This window comes from Choloepus didactylus, chromosome 6 (assembly GCF_015220235.1).
Source record: "Choloepus didactylus isolate mChoDid1 chromosome 6, mChoDid1.pri, whole genome shotgun sequence".
NCBI lineage: Eukaryota > Metazoa > Chordata > Mammalia > Pilosa > Megalonychidae > Choloepus > Choloepus didactylus.
In genome coordinates, this window is record NC_051312.1 from 67,801,428 (window position 1) to 67,820,046 (window position 18,619).

The 18,619-nt window shown below is 38.0% G+C and overlaps 1 pseudogene; it reads right to left on the reverse strand.

The window, feature by feature from the left end:
• Window positions 1-18,368, reverse strand: part of LOC119536963 — a 56,635-nt pseudogene extending 38,267 nt beyond the window's left edge.
• Between the last annotated feature and the right edge of the window lie 251 nt (window positions 18,369-18,619).

Genomic DNA, 18,619 nt, shown 5'->3' on the forward strand with positions numbered 1-18,619 from the left:
TCTTCACTTCTAAGCAATATAATGAACACCAAGTAGGATATATTGAAAGAGATTTACATTGAAACATATTATAATCAAGCTACTGAAAGAAACAAGAGAGACGTGACTTGAAATGTACTAGGGATCCTCAATAAGATTTGATTTCTCTTAAGAACCTGTTGAAGCCAGAAGGAAGTAGTATGATATTCAAATTGCTGAAAGAAAAAAAAACCCTGTCAACTGAGAATTCTATACTGGCAAAATTATCCTTCTAAATTGGAGGAGAAATTAAGGCTTTCCCAGTTAAATAAAAATTGAGACAGTTTATTGCCAGTATTCTTGCTCTGAGAAATGCTAAAGCTTCAGGCTGAAATGAAAAGACATTAGGTAGGAACTCAAACAATGAAGTAAAGAACACTGGTAAAGTAACAATAGGTATATACAAAAGTCAGCCTTAATGTATTTTTGATTTGTTACTCCTCTTTTTGCCTGCTTGATTTAAAAGGCAACTACATAACACAATAATTATAATTCTATGTTGATGGGTACACAATGTATAAAAATGTAACTTGTGACAATAACAACATTAAAGAAGGGGATAGATCTATACAGGAGCAAAATTTTTTGCTTGTTTGCAGTTTTACTGTGGAGAAAAATATATAACTAAAACATGCCATTTTAACCATTTTTAAGTGCACAATTCAGTGGTATTAATTATTTTTACAATGGTGTGCAACCATCATCACTTCCTGGTTCCAAAATTTATTTCAACATCCCAAAGAGAAACACTGTACTTGTTAAGCAACAAGAAAAAATTTTGTGTATACTATTGAAACTAAGTTGGTATTAATTAAAATTAGGTTATTATAAATTAAGATGTTAATTGTAATCCCTTGGGCATCCACTAAGAAAATAACTACAAATATAAATAGTTAAAGAAATGAAAAGAGTCTTAAAATGGTACACTGAAAAATATCTGTTTAACACAAAAAGACAATAATGGAAGAATTGAGGGACAAAAAAAGATAAAGACATATAGAAAACAAACAGCAAAATTGCAGAAGTAAGTCCTTCCTTGCCAGTAATCACATTAAATGTAAATGGATTAAACTCCTCAATTTAAAAGGCACAGATTTGCAGAATGGAATTAAAAATTTGATCCACTCATATACTTTCTACAAGAGACTCATTCTAGATTCTAGACACAAATAGATTGATGATGAAAAGATAGGGAAAAAATTATATACAAACAGTAACCAAAAGAGAGCTGGAGTGACTATATAAAATCAGACAAATAGACTTTAAGACAAAAATTATTTAAGACAAGTGACATAAAAGGATATTATTTAATGATAAAAGTCAGTCAATCAATTAAATGCAACAATGATAAACACACATGTACCTAACAGCAGAACCCCCAAATGTATGAAGCATAAAATGACAGAATTGAAAGGTGAAGTAGGTCAACAATAATAATTGGAGACTTCAACATCCTATTTTCAGTAATGAATAGAACTACTAGACAAAAGATAAGGATATAGAAAACTTGGACAAAACTGTTATGCTAACTTGACCTAACAGACATACACAGAACACCGCAGCCAGAAACAGCGGAATACACATTCTTCACTATGTGTATTCTATAGAACATTCTCCAGACAATATGTTAGGTTATAAAATAAGTCTCAATAAATTAAAAAATATTGAAATCACTAAAAGTGCCATTTTGGACCAGAATAGAATGAAATTAAAAGCCAATAACAGAAGGAAGTCTGGAAAATTCACAAATATGTGACAATGAAATAACATACTTTCAAACATCAAGTAGGTCAAAGAAGAAATAACAAGGAAAATTGAAAACATTGTGAAATGCAAGAAAATGAAAATAAAACATTGCAAAACTTATAGGTTGCAATGAAAGCAATTCTGAGAGAGAAATTTCTAGATGTAAATGCCTACATTTAAAAAGAAGAAAGATCTCAAATCAATAACCAAAACTTCTACCTTAAGGAAATAGAAAAGAAGAGCAAACTAAACTCAAAGCAAGCAGAAGGAAATAATAAATATTAGAGTGGAGTTAGGTGGAATACAGAATAGAAAAACAATAGAGAGAATTAGCAAAACCAAAAGTTGGTTCTTTGAAAAGAGCAACAAAAATTGACAAAACTTTAGTTATATTGATCAAGTAAAAAGAGGGAAGGATCACATTACAAAAAATCAGTAATGAAAATGGGGGCATTAGTATTGACTTTACAGAAATAAAAAGACTTATAAAAGGATATTATGAACAATTGTATGTCAACAAATTAGATAACTTTGATGAAATGGACAAATTCCTAGAAACACACAAACTACCAAAACTGACTCAGGAGAAATAGAAAATCTGAATAGACATATATAAGTTAAAAGATCAAATCAGTAATTAAAAAAAAAAAAAAAACTTCTACCCAAAAAAAGATGAGAACCAGATTGCTTCACTGGTGTATTCTATCAAACATTTAAAGAAGAATGAAAACCAATACTTCTCAAACTCTTTCAAAAAATATGGAGGAAGAGGGAGCACTCCCAAATTATTCTATAAGGCCAAGTTTGCCCTGATACCAAAGCCAGACAAAGACATCACAAGAAAGAAAACTATAGACCAATATACTTTTTGGACATAAATGCAAAAAAAAATCCTCAAGAAGATACCAGCAAACCAAATCTAGGAGCATATTAAAAGGATTATACAACATGCCCAAAAGGGATGTATTCCAGGAAAGCCAGACTTGTTCAACATATCAAAATCAATCAATGTAATACACCACATTATTGAAGAAAAAACACATGATCATCTCAATTGTTGTAGAAAAATATTTCACAAAATCAAACACCCTTTCATGATAAAAAAAAAAAACTCAATGAGCTAGGAAAGAAGGGAACTCCTATAATCTGATAAAGGACATTTATGAAGAAAACACAGCTAACATCATATTTAATGGGGAAAGATCGAAAGCCTTCTCCATAAAATCAGGAACAAGACAAAGATATCTGCACTTCTCAACATTTTACTGTATGTTCCAGCTAGGGCAATTAGGAAAGAAAAAGGAATAAATGTCATCCATTGCAAAGGAAAACTAAAACTATTTCTGTTAAAATATGACATGATTTTACATCTAGAAAAACCCTAAAGAATCCACAAAAGATATTAGAGCCAATAGATTAATTCAGCAAAGTTGCAGGAAGGAAGATCAATATACAAAAATCAGTTGTATTTCTGCACACTAGCAATGAAAATGAAATTAAGAAAACAATCTTATTTACAATAACATACAAAATAATAAAGTACTTAGAAATAAATTTAACCAAGGAGATGAAGACTTGTACATTAAAAATTACCAAACATTGTTGAAAGAAATTAAAGACCTAAGCAAATGGAAAGACATCTTGTGCTTATGGATTTTAAGATTTAATATTGTTAAGATGGCAGTAGGTTCCAAATTAATCCACAGATTCAATGCAATCACACTAAAAATCTTGGCTGCTTTTTTGTTCTGCAAAAATTGACAAACTGTTCATAAAATTCATATAGAAATGCAAGGGACCCAGAATATTCAAAATAATCTTGAAAAAAAAAAAGAACAGAGTTGGAAATTTCACACTTCTTGATTTCAAAAGTTATAACAAAACTTTAGTAATCAATAGAGTATGGTACTGACATAAGGAAAGACATATGGATTGATGAATAGAACTGAAGTCCAGAAATAAAACTTTACATTTAGGGTCAATTGATTTTCATCTGCAGTGCCAAAACAATTCAATGCATAAAGAATAGTCTTTTTAATAAATGGTGGGTGGACAACTGGATAGCCTCATGCAAAAGAATGAATTTGGTTCTCTACTTGACACCATATACAAGAACTAACTTAAAATTGATCAAAGACCTAAATATAAGAGTTAAAAATTTAAAAGTCTTAGAAGAAAACATAGGAGCAAATATTCATGGCCTTGAATTAAGCAATGGATTCTTAGATATGACACCAAAATCCCAAGTAGTGAAAAAAAAAAGGTTAAATTGGACTTATTAAAAAATTGCATTTCAAACCAATATGAAAGTGAGTAGACAACTTACAGAATAGGAGAAATTAGTTGTAAATCATACATCAAAGAATGGTTTAGTATCCAGAACATATAAAGAACTCTTACAACTCAAAAATAAAAAGATACACAACCCAATTTAAAAATGGGCAAAGCATTTGAAAAGACATTTCTCCAAAGATTATATATAAATGGCCAATAAACACATGAAAAAAATGTTCAACATCATTCATCATTGGGCCAGTGCAAATTAAAAACACAATGATATACAATTTGATACCACTAGAATGGCTATAATTTAAAAATCAGAAAATAACAAGTTTCGACAAGGATATGGAGAAATTGGAACCCTCATACATTGCTGGTAGAAATATAGAATGGCGTAGCCGTTGTGGAAAACAGTTGGCATTTCCTCAAAACGTTAAACATAGAGTTACCTTATGACCCAGCATTTCCATTTATAGGTATATACACAAGAGAAATTAAAACAGGTGTTCAAACAAAAATGTATACACAAATGTTCACAGCAGCATTATCTGCAGCAACAAAAAGTGGAAGCAACCCAAATATCTGTCTGAATGGATAAACAAAATGTGATACATAGTCAGTAATAGGGGGACATAAGGGATATGCGATTTTTTTTTTTTAAGAAATTGGAATGCTCCCATATTGATTGTGGTGGTGAATGCACAACTATGTGATTATACTAGGAGCTATTGGTTGTACACTTAGGATAGATTGTATGATGTGTGAATAAAATTGCTTTTTAAAAAAAAAACACAGAAAACTACAAGTACTGGAGAGGATATGAAGAAATGGGTACACTAATTCACTGTTGGTGAGAAGGTAGAATGGTGCAGCTGCTCTGGAAGGCAGTTTGACAGTTCCTCAGGAAGCTAAGTATAAAATTGTCATATGATCTGGCAATCCCATTATTAGGTATATACTTGGAGGAACTGTATGCAGGGACATGAACAGACATTTACACACCAATGTTTGTGGTGGCATTATTCATGATCACCAAAGGATGGAGGCAGCCCAAGTGTCCATTGACTGATGAGTGGATGGACGAACTGTGGTGTATACATATGATTGAATACTGTGTGACTGCAGAAAGGAATGAAGTTGTGAGGCATGCAATGATATGGATGAGTGTTGAGGATATTATGTTGAGCAAAATTAGTCAGAAACAAAAGGACAAATATCATATAGTCCCACTAGTATGAACTAACTATAATGAGCAAACTCTGTTAAATTCGATAGCATAGGTTATCAGGAGATAGAAGGAGACTAGAGATTAGGCAATTGATGCTTAAGAAGTAAAGAATGTTTAACAAAGTTGATTGTAAAGTTTTGGAAATGGATAGCACAATACTGTGTGATGGCAGCACAGTACTGTTAGTGTAAGTAATAAACCTGAGTGTGAGTATAGTTGAAAGAGGAAGGCTAGGGTCATGTATGTCACCAGAAAGAAAGCTAGAGGATAAAAACTGGGACTGTATAACTTAGCAAAACCTAAAGTGGATGATTGTACAAATATAAGATAGTTCTTACATGAACTAGAACAAACATACACCATTATTACAAGGTGGTAGGGTGGTATATGGGAAAAATATAATTAATGCAAACTGAGGGTTATAGTTAACAATAACATTGTAATAGTCTTTCATCAATTGTAACAAAGCCACTATACCAAAGCTAAATGTCAATAAGAGGGGGATATAAGGGTTATGGGATTTTTTGTTTGTTCATTTTTGCAAAAGAAATGAGAATGTTTTCATATTAACTATGGTGGTGAATGCAAAACTATGTGGTTGTACTAAGAACTACTGATTATACACTTAGGATGGATTGTATGGTGTGGGAATAAAATTGTTTACATTTTTTTTTAAAAAAAGCAAAGTTGGGGAAAGTATGAGAAAATATAACAGTAACATCAGTACAATTTAAAATTTAAAATACATACAAATTGGGAGAATGTTTATTCATGATTTGGTTTGGATCTGCTTCAAAATAAAATGCATATAGAATATAAGTCTAAAAATATATAATACATAACTATGCAATGGAATCTTTCATTGATTTTAAGGAATGAAGTACTGATATGTACTTCAGCTTGGGTGAACCTTGAAAACAATATGCTAAGTGAAGAAGCCAACACAAAAGGCCACATATTGTGAGGCAGGATAGAGTAGGGCATCAAGGCTGTGGTCCCTGGTCTTCTATTCCACTTTGAAAGAGTTAATGAAGACCTGGGAACTTCTCATGGAACAAAAATTTCCCTAAAGCTCTGAAACCTCCCCAAACCATAAAAGCCTGTAAAATCATGACCCCAAAACAAACTCTTTAGTTAAGGACAAAAAGCAAGGGGTCATAAAAATTGTTACATATCTGCCATAGACATATTTTGGATACACAATGGAAGGCCACAAGTCCTGATAGCTATCTCCTTTTAGAACAAAGAAGACACCTAGTTAATGCAAACATGGTTATACAAACCTTGTAAGCCCATAGCATTCAAAGGTTACTATGGAAACCTGCCACCAGCAAAACTTTCTTATATAATAAGCCAACCCGCTACCACTCAGTGCATGCTTCTCCCATAAACATGCCTACATTATCTCTTTAATGTGTCTTCTTTCTCTCTTTCTTTAATAAACTTATCTACTTATTCCTACTGGCCCCTCTCATCTCTGAATTCTTTCCATGGTGAGAGTCCCTGTTCTGGTTTGCTAATGCTGCTGGAATGCAAATCACCAGAAATGGATTGGCTTTTATAAAAGGGGGTTTATTTGGTTACACAGTATCAGTCTTAAGGCCATAAAGTGTCCAAGATAACACATCAACAATCAGGCACCTTCACTGGAGGATGGTCCATGGAATCCGGAAAATCTCTGTTAGCTGGGAAGGCATGTGGCTGGCGTCTGCTCCGGAGTTCTGGTTTTAAAATGGCTTTCTCCTAGGACATTCCTCCCTAGGCTTCAGCTCCTCAAAAATGTCACTCTCAGTTGCTCTTGGGGCATTTGTCAGCTCTTAGCTTTTCCGGAGCAAAAATCTGCTTTCAAAGGCCATCTCCAAAATGTCTCTGTAAGCTGAAACTCCTCTCTTATCTCCTGTGCATTCTTCATAGTGTCCCTCTTGGCTGTAGCAAAGTCGTTCCTTCTGTCTGAGCTTATGTAGTGCTCTAGTAAACTAATCAAGGCCCAGGCTGAATGGGTGGGGCCACACCTCCATGGAGATTATCTAATCAGAATTATCATCTACAGCTGGGTGGGTCACATCTCCATGGAAACACTCAATCAAAGAATTACAATTTAATCAAGACTAATATGTCTGCCCACACAAGATTGCATCAAAGCTAATGGTATTTTGGGGGACATAATACATTCAAACTGGCACAGTCCCAAATCCAGAACAGGGTTCTGCCTGGTACTGTTGCCAGCAAGGCACCGGTTACATATTCTGGCAACTCAGCCAGGAGAAGATTGCTGCAGGAGCTTCCAGGAGTCCATCTTCACTGATTTCAAGTAGAAGACATCCTGAGGTATGCCTCTGACACTAATGCTTGCCACACCACATGGTTGTGCCTCCTGATCATTCTCCCTTTGACGCTATACCCCTCTTAATTCTTGCTTTTCTATGGGTGCTTGCTACCTGCCTGACACTTGGTCACTCCAACTGCAAGTATTTGCCTCCCTGTTCTCCCTAATTTATGAACAGACCTTACAACCCCCATGCTCTAAGTCCCTTCTCACACACATGCCCTAACTTTTTCTTAAACTCCAACATGTTTACACAATCTACCTCTTTTTCTGAGCCCTGGAGGGAATACTGGCTCCAGACTTTTGCACTACGGATCTTTCCATCTCTCTGTTCTGACTCTTTTTGTTGTTGCTCATCTACATGCCTCCCTACCAGGCCTTAGACCACTGGCTAAGAAGGAGTAATTGTTCGGGTTGTGTTTGGTTCATGGATAGGGAACTATGTTGTAAGGGGTGGTGAGAACCCCACATTTGGCCCTACTGATTATATGCCCTCTCCCAGGACCTGAAGACTGAGGAGCCTCCTCCATCACCTTTTATTTTTGCTGCTGGCCTTTTCCAGGGCATTCTCCCCTCTGGGGAGCTAGATACCTTTTAAAAACATTTGTCCCCCGAAGGGCAACTCAGGCAATTACAAGAGAAGTCCCCTCTCTTGAGTTCTTTTCTCTCTGGCAAGTCTTCTCCACTCTTGTCAGTTACCCATTCCCATTGGACCCTTTTTGTACTCCATTTTCTATGGAGGAATTAAAGCAGTCAGTCCAACCCCCTAAGCCTCTGAACAGAGAGTTTCCCCTCCCTTTCTTCCCATTTCAGACATATTCTCTTTCTGCCCCTCTCTCCTCCCTTGGTGATATTCTTGCTCACCTCCTCCTTTGCATGTGTCTTATGTATTATTCCTGTAAACAACCCTAACCACTCTTGATAACATCAACCTCCTCCTCCCAAAGGAGAAAACAGGCCTTAGCCAAGGGGTACCTCTGTCCATTTAAGTTCTCTGTTTATGGTGGTTTTTAGATCAAGTCTTGCACAAAGTTTACCCAAAGATTTTCTGCCCCCAGAATTAGGAAAAGAGCAGAGGTTTGGCTCAGAGCCACCAGGGTAAGGCTAGCTCACCAGACCTCTGAATTCAGCTCAGAGCCACCGGGGTGAGGAATCTAACTCACCAGTCCTCCAAGACCAGCTCAGATCAACCAGGGTGATGCTAGCTCTGAGTCCGGCCCAGAGCTGCCAGGGTGAGAAGCCAGGCTCACCAGCCTTCAGGGCCTGACTTAAGACTCAAGGGGTGAAACCAGACAGCCCATCTCCTAAGTCTAAGGTTTTCTTCCCCATAGGGATGCCCAGGGGTGAGAAGGTGTTGTGAGGGTACTACTCAGCTGCAGGACTATGGGACGCCAAGCCTCAGTAAATATCTCTCTATCTCTCTCCTTTCAGAATATGGGCAGTGCACCCAGCATCACAATTGATAGCTCCCTGGACTGCATCCAAAAAAAAAAAAAGAAAAAATTGAATACATTGCTTGTCCTCAATATTAATTGGGAGGTAGAGAAGAATGGCCACCAAATGGCACTCTTGGTTTTAATGCCATTCTCCAATTAGATCTCTTTTGCAAAAGAGAAGGGAAGTTGTCTGAAACCCTTTATGTCCAGCTTTTCATGGCTTTATATCAGGACAAGGCCATACAGGGACTTGTAAAGTTGCTTATCTTAAGGGGGAATTAAGAATTGAATTCTTTCCATCTCAGGAAGAAAAAGAGGCAGATATTTTAAATGATCTGCTGTTAGGCAGACCACCAAAATGTGAACCCCCAAAAAGACCCCAAATTCTCCCCCAAACCCAGAACTTGAGTCCACCAGACCCAAGGCTCCCATGGACCCTCCTCCTTTAAAGGACAAGGCTTCTGAGCCCCCTGTTCCCCCTCCTTATTCAAGTCCATCTGTACACACTCATAGTGGAGCCCCTTACCACCACCCAGAGAAAGAAAAGGAGCTCAGAGGGAAATGGAATGTATCCTCTCTGGAAAGTAGCCAGTGGAGACAGGGGAACCATACAGGTCCACATACCTTTTCTTATGACTGACTTAGTACAGTGTAAGACGCTTGGAAAAATTTTCTGAAGATCCCTCCAAGATTCTGGAGGAATTTAAAAACATGGTGCTCACCTATGCATTCACCTGGGGAGACATTCAGGTTATTCTCTCCTCCTGTGGCACTCCCAAGGAGAAACAAAGGATTTGGGTAGAAGCCCAAGGATATGCAGACAAGCTGCATGGGGAACAGCCAGCATGATACATGGCAGGGACCAAAGCTATCCCAAACACAGGCCCTAACTGAAACTGTCAGAGAGGGCAGTGAGATCTTGATAAGAGGGACCATATGATTACTTGCTTACTAGAAGGTATGAAAAAAATGTATTAGCAAGCCTACAAATTACAGTATGCTTCAGAGCATAACTCAGGAAGACAAGGAAAATCCTGCTTTGTTTGAGGGGAGATTAGTGGAAGCTATGAAAAAGCATACCAATGCTGACCCAGACTCACAGGAAAGACAAATTTTGTTAAAGACCTACTTTATAGGCCAGTCAGCTTCAGACATAAAGAGAAAACTCCAAAACAAAAACAAAAACAAAAAATCCTTGGGACCCAAACACCTATGAATGACCTTATGAGTACCGCCTTTTCTGTCTTTAATAACTGAGACAGGGCTGCAGAGAAAGAGAGAGCAAGGAGAGACTGAAATATGGCAAGGACCATAGCTTTAGCTGTTAATGGTAAGCAACCACCTCAGGACCACTCAGGGCAGAAGCCACTAGGAAGGTAGAAAGAGCCAACCAAACCTTAAAACAAACATTAGCAAAATTATGTCAAGAAACCCTTATGTCATGGGTACCAAATCTTCCCTTAGCACTCCTCAGAACATGCTTGGCACCAAAGGAGCCCCTCCAGCTGAACCTCTTTGAAATGATGTATGGGAGAATGTTTTTAACAGGATTTAGGGTTAGATCCTGAAATCAATACTCTACCCAAGTACTTCACTTCCTTAGGAGCCACGCAGAAGCTTGTACAAGACCTAGGGTCCCAATTTCTTCCTGCCCCAGAGCCAAATTTAACCTCTCCTAAGGTAAAACCAGGAGACTCAGTCTTAATCAAAACCTGGCAAGAAACCAGGCCCAGCTACCAGCTGGAGCCCAAATGGAAAGGACCTTACTCTGTAATTCTTGTTACTCCCACAGCATTCAAGGTCTGTTGACTCTCCAGTTAAATTCACCTGTCCAGAGTCAAGCTCCCCAACCAGAATCCTACAGACCCTCCTGACCAGAGAGAATCCTACAGCTGTTGGTCACTGGACAGTTTAAAACTCCTACTAAAAAGCAGAGCTAAGTATAACATGCTCCCTCTCTCTCTCTCTCTCCTTTGTACTCTTCTATACCTTGTACCTTTTATCCTATCCAAACACCCTTTTTAAGTCCTCTCCTAGGCCTCCTCTAGACCCAGATAGAGGCCCTGGTAGCAATGGTGTGCCAAAACAGGTGAGCCTTGGATGCATTCACTTCAGCTTAAGGAGGAACTTGCCTTTCTTAGAAGAATGCTGCTTTTATGTCAGCCACTCAGGTAAAATCCAAAAGAACATATGGGACCTTTGAAACCAATCCCAACAAATTAAATACATTACTGGAAGCAACTGAAATCCTTTTCCACATCTACCTAATCTAACTACTTAAATCCTTTCTTTTCTGGATCCTTTAATTTCTTTTCTTCTCATTCTTATGTTTGGCCCATGTGTATTTAACCTACTTGTCAAATCTGTTTCCAACAGACTGCAAGTAGTCCACACTAAGCTCATGCTCACACATGAATATCAGGCTGCTCCAGACCAGGACTAGCCTACCCCCACCCTTACTAGAATAGAGAGAGTTTTACCCCCTGGCAGGCAAGGTCTACCATCCTTAAAAACAGCAGGAAGAAGTTACAGAAATCAGATCTTTCCCCTCAGCATGCCCTTAAGATTAAGGGCATTCTACTCTTTCAGGGGGAAATTGAGGCAGGATAGACTAGAGCATCAAGTCTGTGGTCCCTGGTCTTCTATTCGCCTTCAAAAGAGTTAATGAAGACCTGGGAACTTCTCATAGAATAAAAATTTCCCCTAAAGCTCTGAAGCCTCCCCAAACATAAAAGCTTGTAAAATCATGGGCCCCAAACAAACTCTTAGTTAGTGACCAAAAGCAGGGGGCTCATAAAGATGTTAAACATCTGCCATAGACAAATTTTGGACTTGTGATAGAAGGCCACAAGTCCTGTTAGCTATCTCCTTCTAGAACAAAGAAGACACCTGGTTAATGTAAACCATGGTTTATACAAACCTTGTAAGTCCCTAGTGTTCAAAGGTTACTATGGAAAACTGCCACCAGCAAAACTTTCCTATATAATAAGCCAACCCACTCCCATTCAGGGCATGCTTCTCACATGAACCTGCTCACATTATCTCTTTAATTTGTCTTCTTTCTCTCTTTAATAAACTTTACTATTATTCCTACTGGGCCCTCTCATCTCTGAATTCTTTCCACGGCAAAAGTCCCTAACCTGGAATGGGGTTCTGCCTGGCACTGTTGCCAACAGGGCACTGATTACAATTGTATGGGTTCATTTATAAAAAATGTTCAGAATGGGCAAAATGCAGAGACAGAAAGTAGATTAGTGGTTGCCAGAGGTTGGAGTGAAAGTAAAATGTGAACTGACTGCCTGATGGGTATGGGTTTCTTTTTCAGGTGATGAAAATATTCTGGAATTAGATATTAGTGGTGTTTGCACAGCATCATGAATGTATTAAAACCACAAAATCATGCACTTTAAAATGGTTTATATGGTGAACTTTATGTTATGTGAATTTTAACTAAATAATAAAAATTAAAGTTATTAATTGACTTCATTAACATGTAACACTTCTTTTAGTCAAAAAAACATTACTGGTGAGAAAAAGACCAGCTAAATAAAAAAAAAGCATAAATGATATAAAAATCAATTCATAAAGAAATACAAATAGCCTATAAAGGTATGAAAAGACACTGAACCTCACTAACAGAAAAATACAAATTAAAGCACTGAGATAGAATTTTCACTCATAAGATTTGCAAAACTGAAAGAGTTTAAAAATATCAAGATGACTAAAGTTTGGTAAAAGAGATTCGCTCATCTATTGTTAACAGCTGTTAAATTGTAGTCATTTCCAAGGGTAATTTGCAGTAAAGTACTAACATTTTAAAACATCGGTACCCTGTAAGTCAGAAATTCCACTTCTCCATATTTATGCAAAAGAAATATTAGTACAGGTACACAAGGAAGCATGTACAAGGATGTTCACTGCCACAATGTTTATAAAAGCAAAAATGAGAAACAAGCTAAGGAGAGCAAAGAAATAAATTGTGGTAGAGCCATATCATGAAATACTATGTAATCATTTAACTCATTAATGTTAGTATGCAAAGTTATGTAAGACTTACTGTTGAATGCAAAAAGCAAGTTTGAAAACTACAGAAACAGCTTTTCATTTCCCATGGGAATGTATGCATGTTGTAAATGGGGAGAAAAAAGTTTGGTAGGTCAAAATGAAAGTGATATCACTGGTTATCTAAGGTGATAGATCCAGATTGTTGATAATCAAAGAGGATTTTAGCCTTACCTAAAATATTATTTACATGAGGGGATGATATTAATTTTAAAACAAGAAAAAAGTAAATTCAAATTCCAAGATTTAAATAGTGAATATATTTTAACTCTAAAGAAAACTCTGAACTGGCCAATATGACTTGGTTACACTGAAAGATTTGTCTTCCAAAGGAGAGGAAGAATGGGGGGGGGGGTAGGGAAAATATACTAGACTAATTTCTGAAATTATGCTGCCAAATAAAAGCCAGATGAATCTGAATTTTAAGTGCCTCATCAGTTATTTGGTCATGCTAAGAACTCATTAGAAAATTTTTTTCAACTATCTAAAACTTGACAAAATTCATTGGCAAGGAACTATATCTCCAAATAATCCTTCAAGAAACACTTGAATTGGGTCATCAAGAGCGCTTGATAAAATAGACAAGGATACTAAGAAAAGGCATTTGCATGCCATTATTCAGAACAATAGACTACAGGGGCAGAAAAGACAAGTTAAAAGCCTAAAAGTAAATTGCAAAAAGCAAGGGAGTATTTTGCAATGTCAATTGTGACAGAATAGAAACAGCAGGAATTGGAGACAATTACCTAGGTTAATTTTGAGTCTGCATTTATAATTGTGTGACTTTGGGCAAACACTTACTGATTTGTAAAATGAGAATAAGAATACCTATCTTGCTACCGCACTGGTTACTGAGAAAGGCATTATAACTGAAAAGTACTAACAAGATCAAAAGGATTCAAAAAGGAGTGAAAGAGATCAACTCACTAATGTAAAATCCTCAGGGGGTGAAGAGTTGCCAGGAGACTTGGGACAAGCTGTCTGGAGAGACACATTTTGGACAAAGCACAGCTTTATTCTTTATTCCTTGGGTTATGGACTTAATTGTGTCCCCCAAAAAGATAGGTTGACGTTCTGATCTCTGGTACCACAGAATGTGACCTTATTTGGAAACAAGGTCCTTACAGATGGAGTTGGGCAAGTTGACATGAGGTCATGTCAGAGTAGGCTGGGCCCTTAATCCAATATGACTGGTTGTCCCTTGTAAGAAGAGGAATGGACGCAAGACAGAGGCCAAGATCGAAACCTGAGGTTTTGGGCAAACCACCAGATGCCAGGAGAGCAGCATGGAACAGATGCCTCCCTGGAGATGCCAGAGGGAGCCGGGCCCTGCTGACACCTTGATCTTGGACTTCCAGCCTCCAGAACTGAGAGACAATACATTTCTGTTGTTTCAAGCAATCTAGTTTGTGATATTTTGTTACAGGAACTCTAGAAAACTAAGATACCCTCCATAGTAATGTACACCTGCCTAGGATTATTCCCATGTTTCCCCTCTTGTTTCAGGAAAATTGCTCTGGAATCACTGGCTAAATCATTTCTGTCAACACAGCTATTCCTATCTCACAGGTTCATTGACATAACTAAAATATATCAGTATCCCCCTCTCATCCTGTGTTTGAGAATTACACATTCAAGTGAGACAGTATCATGTAGTAATTAAGATGCGGGGCTCTTGGGTCAGATTGCCTGGGTTTAAATCCCGGCTCCACCATTTAACAAATTTATAGCCTGGGAAATATTACTTAACTTCTCTGTGCTTCACTACAATGGGTTAGGGAAAGTGCCCAGTGTGTAGAATTGTTATGCAGTTGTCAGGGCCCAAGGGGGCTTTTGCAGCAGAAGGACTAAAGAAGACACTGGCCAAGGTTTGAGACGTGCTCTTTTTTTCCAGGGCTTACAAGGAAATGGAAGTCAGCTGCTCTGATTGGTGGCAAGTTCAGAGCTCAGTGTGTACGTACTCCACGCTTTGGGGGAGCTGATCAAGCCAGTTATAAGGGCTCGACATTACAATGGGTATGAGAGCATAAGCACAGTGGGGGGGGGGTGTTGTGACATAGGGAGGGATCAATTGTAGTCAACAGGGAAGAAGGGGGATTATAGATTATCTTGTAGATAATAGTATCTCAGGGAGTTTCAGGGAGGAGGTAAGCTGTAGATGACATTTAGTACCAGAGGCCTGATTTTACAAGGAGAGTAGGTCAAACCTTAACTGACCTAGGTCACGCAAGCTGCTGTGTGCACAGTCTTCAAGGCCCTTGGGGAAGGCCCTGGGCCCCCCGGGCTCCCACAGCAGTTAAACAGAAAAAGAAATGTAAGTTTTTTAGAACAGTGTCTGGCTTGTATTAAGCACACAATAAATGTTAGCTCTTTATCTTGGTTTCTTTATCTTGCTGGGGTACATGGAAGCTAAATGGTTCCTTTCTGTGTCTATGTTGAAGAAATTTTTTCCTTGTCACATGTAGATGAAAACACCATTTGGGATTTCATTTTCACTTAATTAAAAGAAAAGAGAAAACCCAGATTCCCCACTTCCACTCCAAGGAGGTCTGATTTTTTAATTTCTTTAAATCCATATGTTCTTAGATCTTCAAGGTAAGTTGAAGCCTATATGGAAAACCCATTTCACATCATAGCTACAGTCCCAATGCTGATCACAGTACATCTGTGATGGTCAAGATCACGTGCCAACCTGGCTAGGTTACGGTGTCCTGCAGCTAGAGAGGCAAGCACTGGCCTGATCGTTACAGTGAGGATAGATAGTTCATGGATTTAAATCATTAGTCAGGTTGATGGCATCTGTGGCTGATAACATCAGCAGTTAGTAAAGGAGACTGCCTTCAGCAATGAGAGAAGTCTCATCCAATCAGTTTACAGGGAGTACTGATGATTTCTTCAGTCAGAAAGAAGAATTTCTATCTCTATTTCAGACAGCCAGCTTCTCCTGGGGAGCTCATCAAAACCTTCATCAGAGTTCCTAACTTGTGGCCTCCCCTATGGAATTTGGACTTGTCAATCCTCATGGTTGTGTGAGCCAATTCTAGTAATAAATCTCAGAAGTTTTATGTAAATAAATATACATATACATATATACATATATTTCAGTTTTATTTCCTGCCAGTTCTGTTTCCCTGGAGAACTCTCATACCCAGGGCCACCTCAGAGACCTCAGCAGCAGTGGTCTATTGATCCTCACCCTAATATTCTGCCATCAATATGCCCACTATTCTCTCCAAATGCCTGTTTCTTTACCAAAATACTTTCTCTCCTTCTACCCTCACTGTGTCCTTTGTGTGCCTAGTAGCTTTGGCTTATTCATAGATTTTTTAAAAAATTTATTATGGTAACATACACATAATAAAAAATTTGCCCATGTTAACCATTTTTTGAGTGTACAAAATTCAATGACATTAATTACTTTATAATGTGTGCTCTCGTCCAGTATAAAACTATTTTCATCATTCCAAACAAAAATTCTGTACTCATTAAGCAGTAATTCCCCATTTCTTCCTCCTCCCAGCTCTTGGTAACCTATAATCTACATTCTACCTCTATGAATTTGTTTATTCTAGGTATTTTATATAAGTGGAATCATGCAATATTTGTCATTTTGTGTCTGGTTTATTTCACTTAATATAATGTTTTCAAGGTTCATCTATTTTATAGCATGCATCAGAACTTTGTTTCTTTTCATGGTTGAATAATATATTCCATTGTAGGTATATACTACATTTTGTTTATCTATTCATCTGTTGATGGACACTTGGGTTATTTTCCCCTTTTGGCTATTGTAAATAATGCTGCTATGAACTTTGGTGCACAAGTGTCCATTTGAGTTCTTGCTTTCATTTCTTTTGGGTATATATCTAGCAGTGGAAATTCTGGATTTCGTGGTAATTCTATGTTTATATTTTTAAAATGTTTTAAATTTAAGACTTTTATTAACAGGTGTTTGCAGTTTATTGACTTTTTTGAAAAAAAATCAAGTTGTAAACTTTTATTACAAATTAAAAAGGAGGTTCTTAAAAATCTCAGTTTGACCAGCTGCAAAACAATTCAAAAACCTTTAAATGTGCATTGAGAAAAACCAGCTTTAAAACAAAAACAACACATATTTGTCATTACCAAAGAGAGACAATTTTAGGTAAAAAAAAAAAAAAAACAAAAAACAAAACAAAAAAAAACATGCTGCATAGATAATGCAGCTAATTCTAGTTATCTGGTCAATGGGCAAAAAGTAAGCACTTAAGGTTTTTAGCTCCAATCTTTTGTTCATTTCTTATTTCTGGAATTTCATATTCATTTCTTCTTGTCAGATGACTAAATCTGATGGTGGGAGAGATAGATAGCTGGTATTTACTCAGTCCACCCTGCTCATCCTCAGGAGCAGAGGAATACTCAGCTGATTGGTAGGCTGGCTGCTCACCATCCTGTGGTTTAGGTTTTCTTGGAGTCTACTGTTGGTAATTGAAGTTGCAGAGGTCTGAACATTGAAGTGGCTGCTGACCTTTGGTCTTTTCTCCTTGATTTTCCCTATCTTCTTCATTGACCTTCCTTTCTAGGCTGTCTTTGGCCAGGAGGGCCCTGCAGAATCGTGGTCTATAATTCCATTTCATATTCTGTCTCACTGCCCTGCCCTGTTCTCCTGTATCCTTGTTATCAGCACCCTCCATCACTTCTTCCTGCATGGGAGGGTTGGAAAACTGTGGTTGATGTCCATGGGGTCTCCACATGTAGTAAAGTGGGAACTGTCACCCGTGATGGGGCTGGCACTGGGGGCCTGGCCTTTGGGAACACTCTCCCATCCCTCCTGCTGTTCCCCACTCTCACTGTTCTGGTAATTCTGCTGATAATGGTGCGGAGGACCCTCATGACATGGATAATGTCTGCAATGGTTCCAGTCTGCTGCATGTTTACTGTCTTGCACTGGAATTCCACCAGGACCTGTAACAATTGCTGCCTCTGCTCCATTTCCTCCTTCAACAACATCAAATCCCACAGTCTCTCCATCTCTTACACTGCAAAGTTACTTCCTGGGGTGATTCTTCTTTAAGACAGTCTGGTGTACAAATACATCTTTACTGGTGTCATTTCTGTTGGTGAAACCATAGCTATTTCTTACATGGAAACATTTTACTATTCTCAAAACCTTCCTTGGGTTGATCTTACTTCTATGCTGGCAGGTGCCACTAATGTGAGGCCACCCAGGCCACACTTCCTGCCATGCTGCTGGTGGGGCAGGTGGCTGCTGGGTCCTGGCCTCACTGTTCATGGTTGCGGTGATGGAAACTGGGGCCAGCTGGGACAGCTGCAGCTCCTCCCTGGGTGTGTTGATAACTAGGCCCATTGCAGCAGTGGGGCTGCTTAGGGCTCTTTGAGGTCTGCTCCCCACTGCTGCTACCAACAAAATTCTATGCTTAACTTTTTGAGGAACTACCAAACTGTTTTCCAAGTGACTGCACTATTTTACATTCCACCAGCAATCCATGAGGGTTTCAATTGCTCCACATCCTTGCCAACACT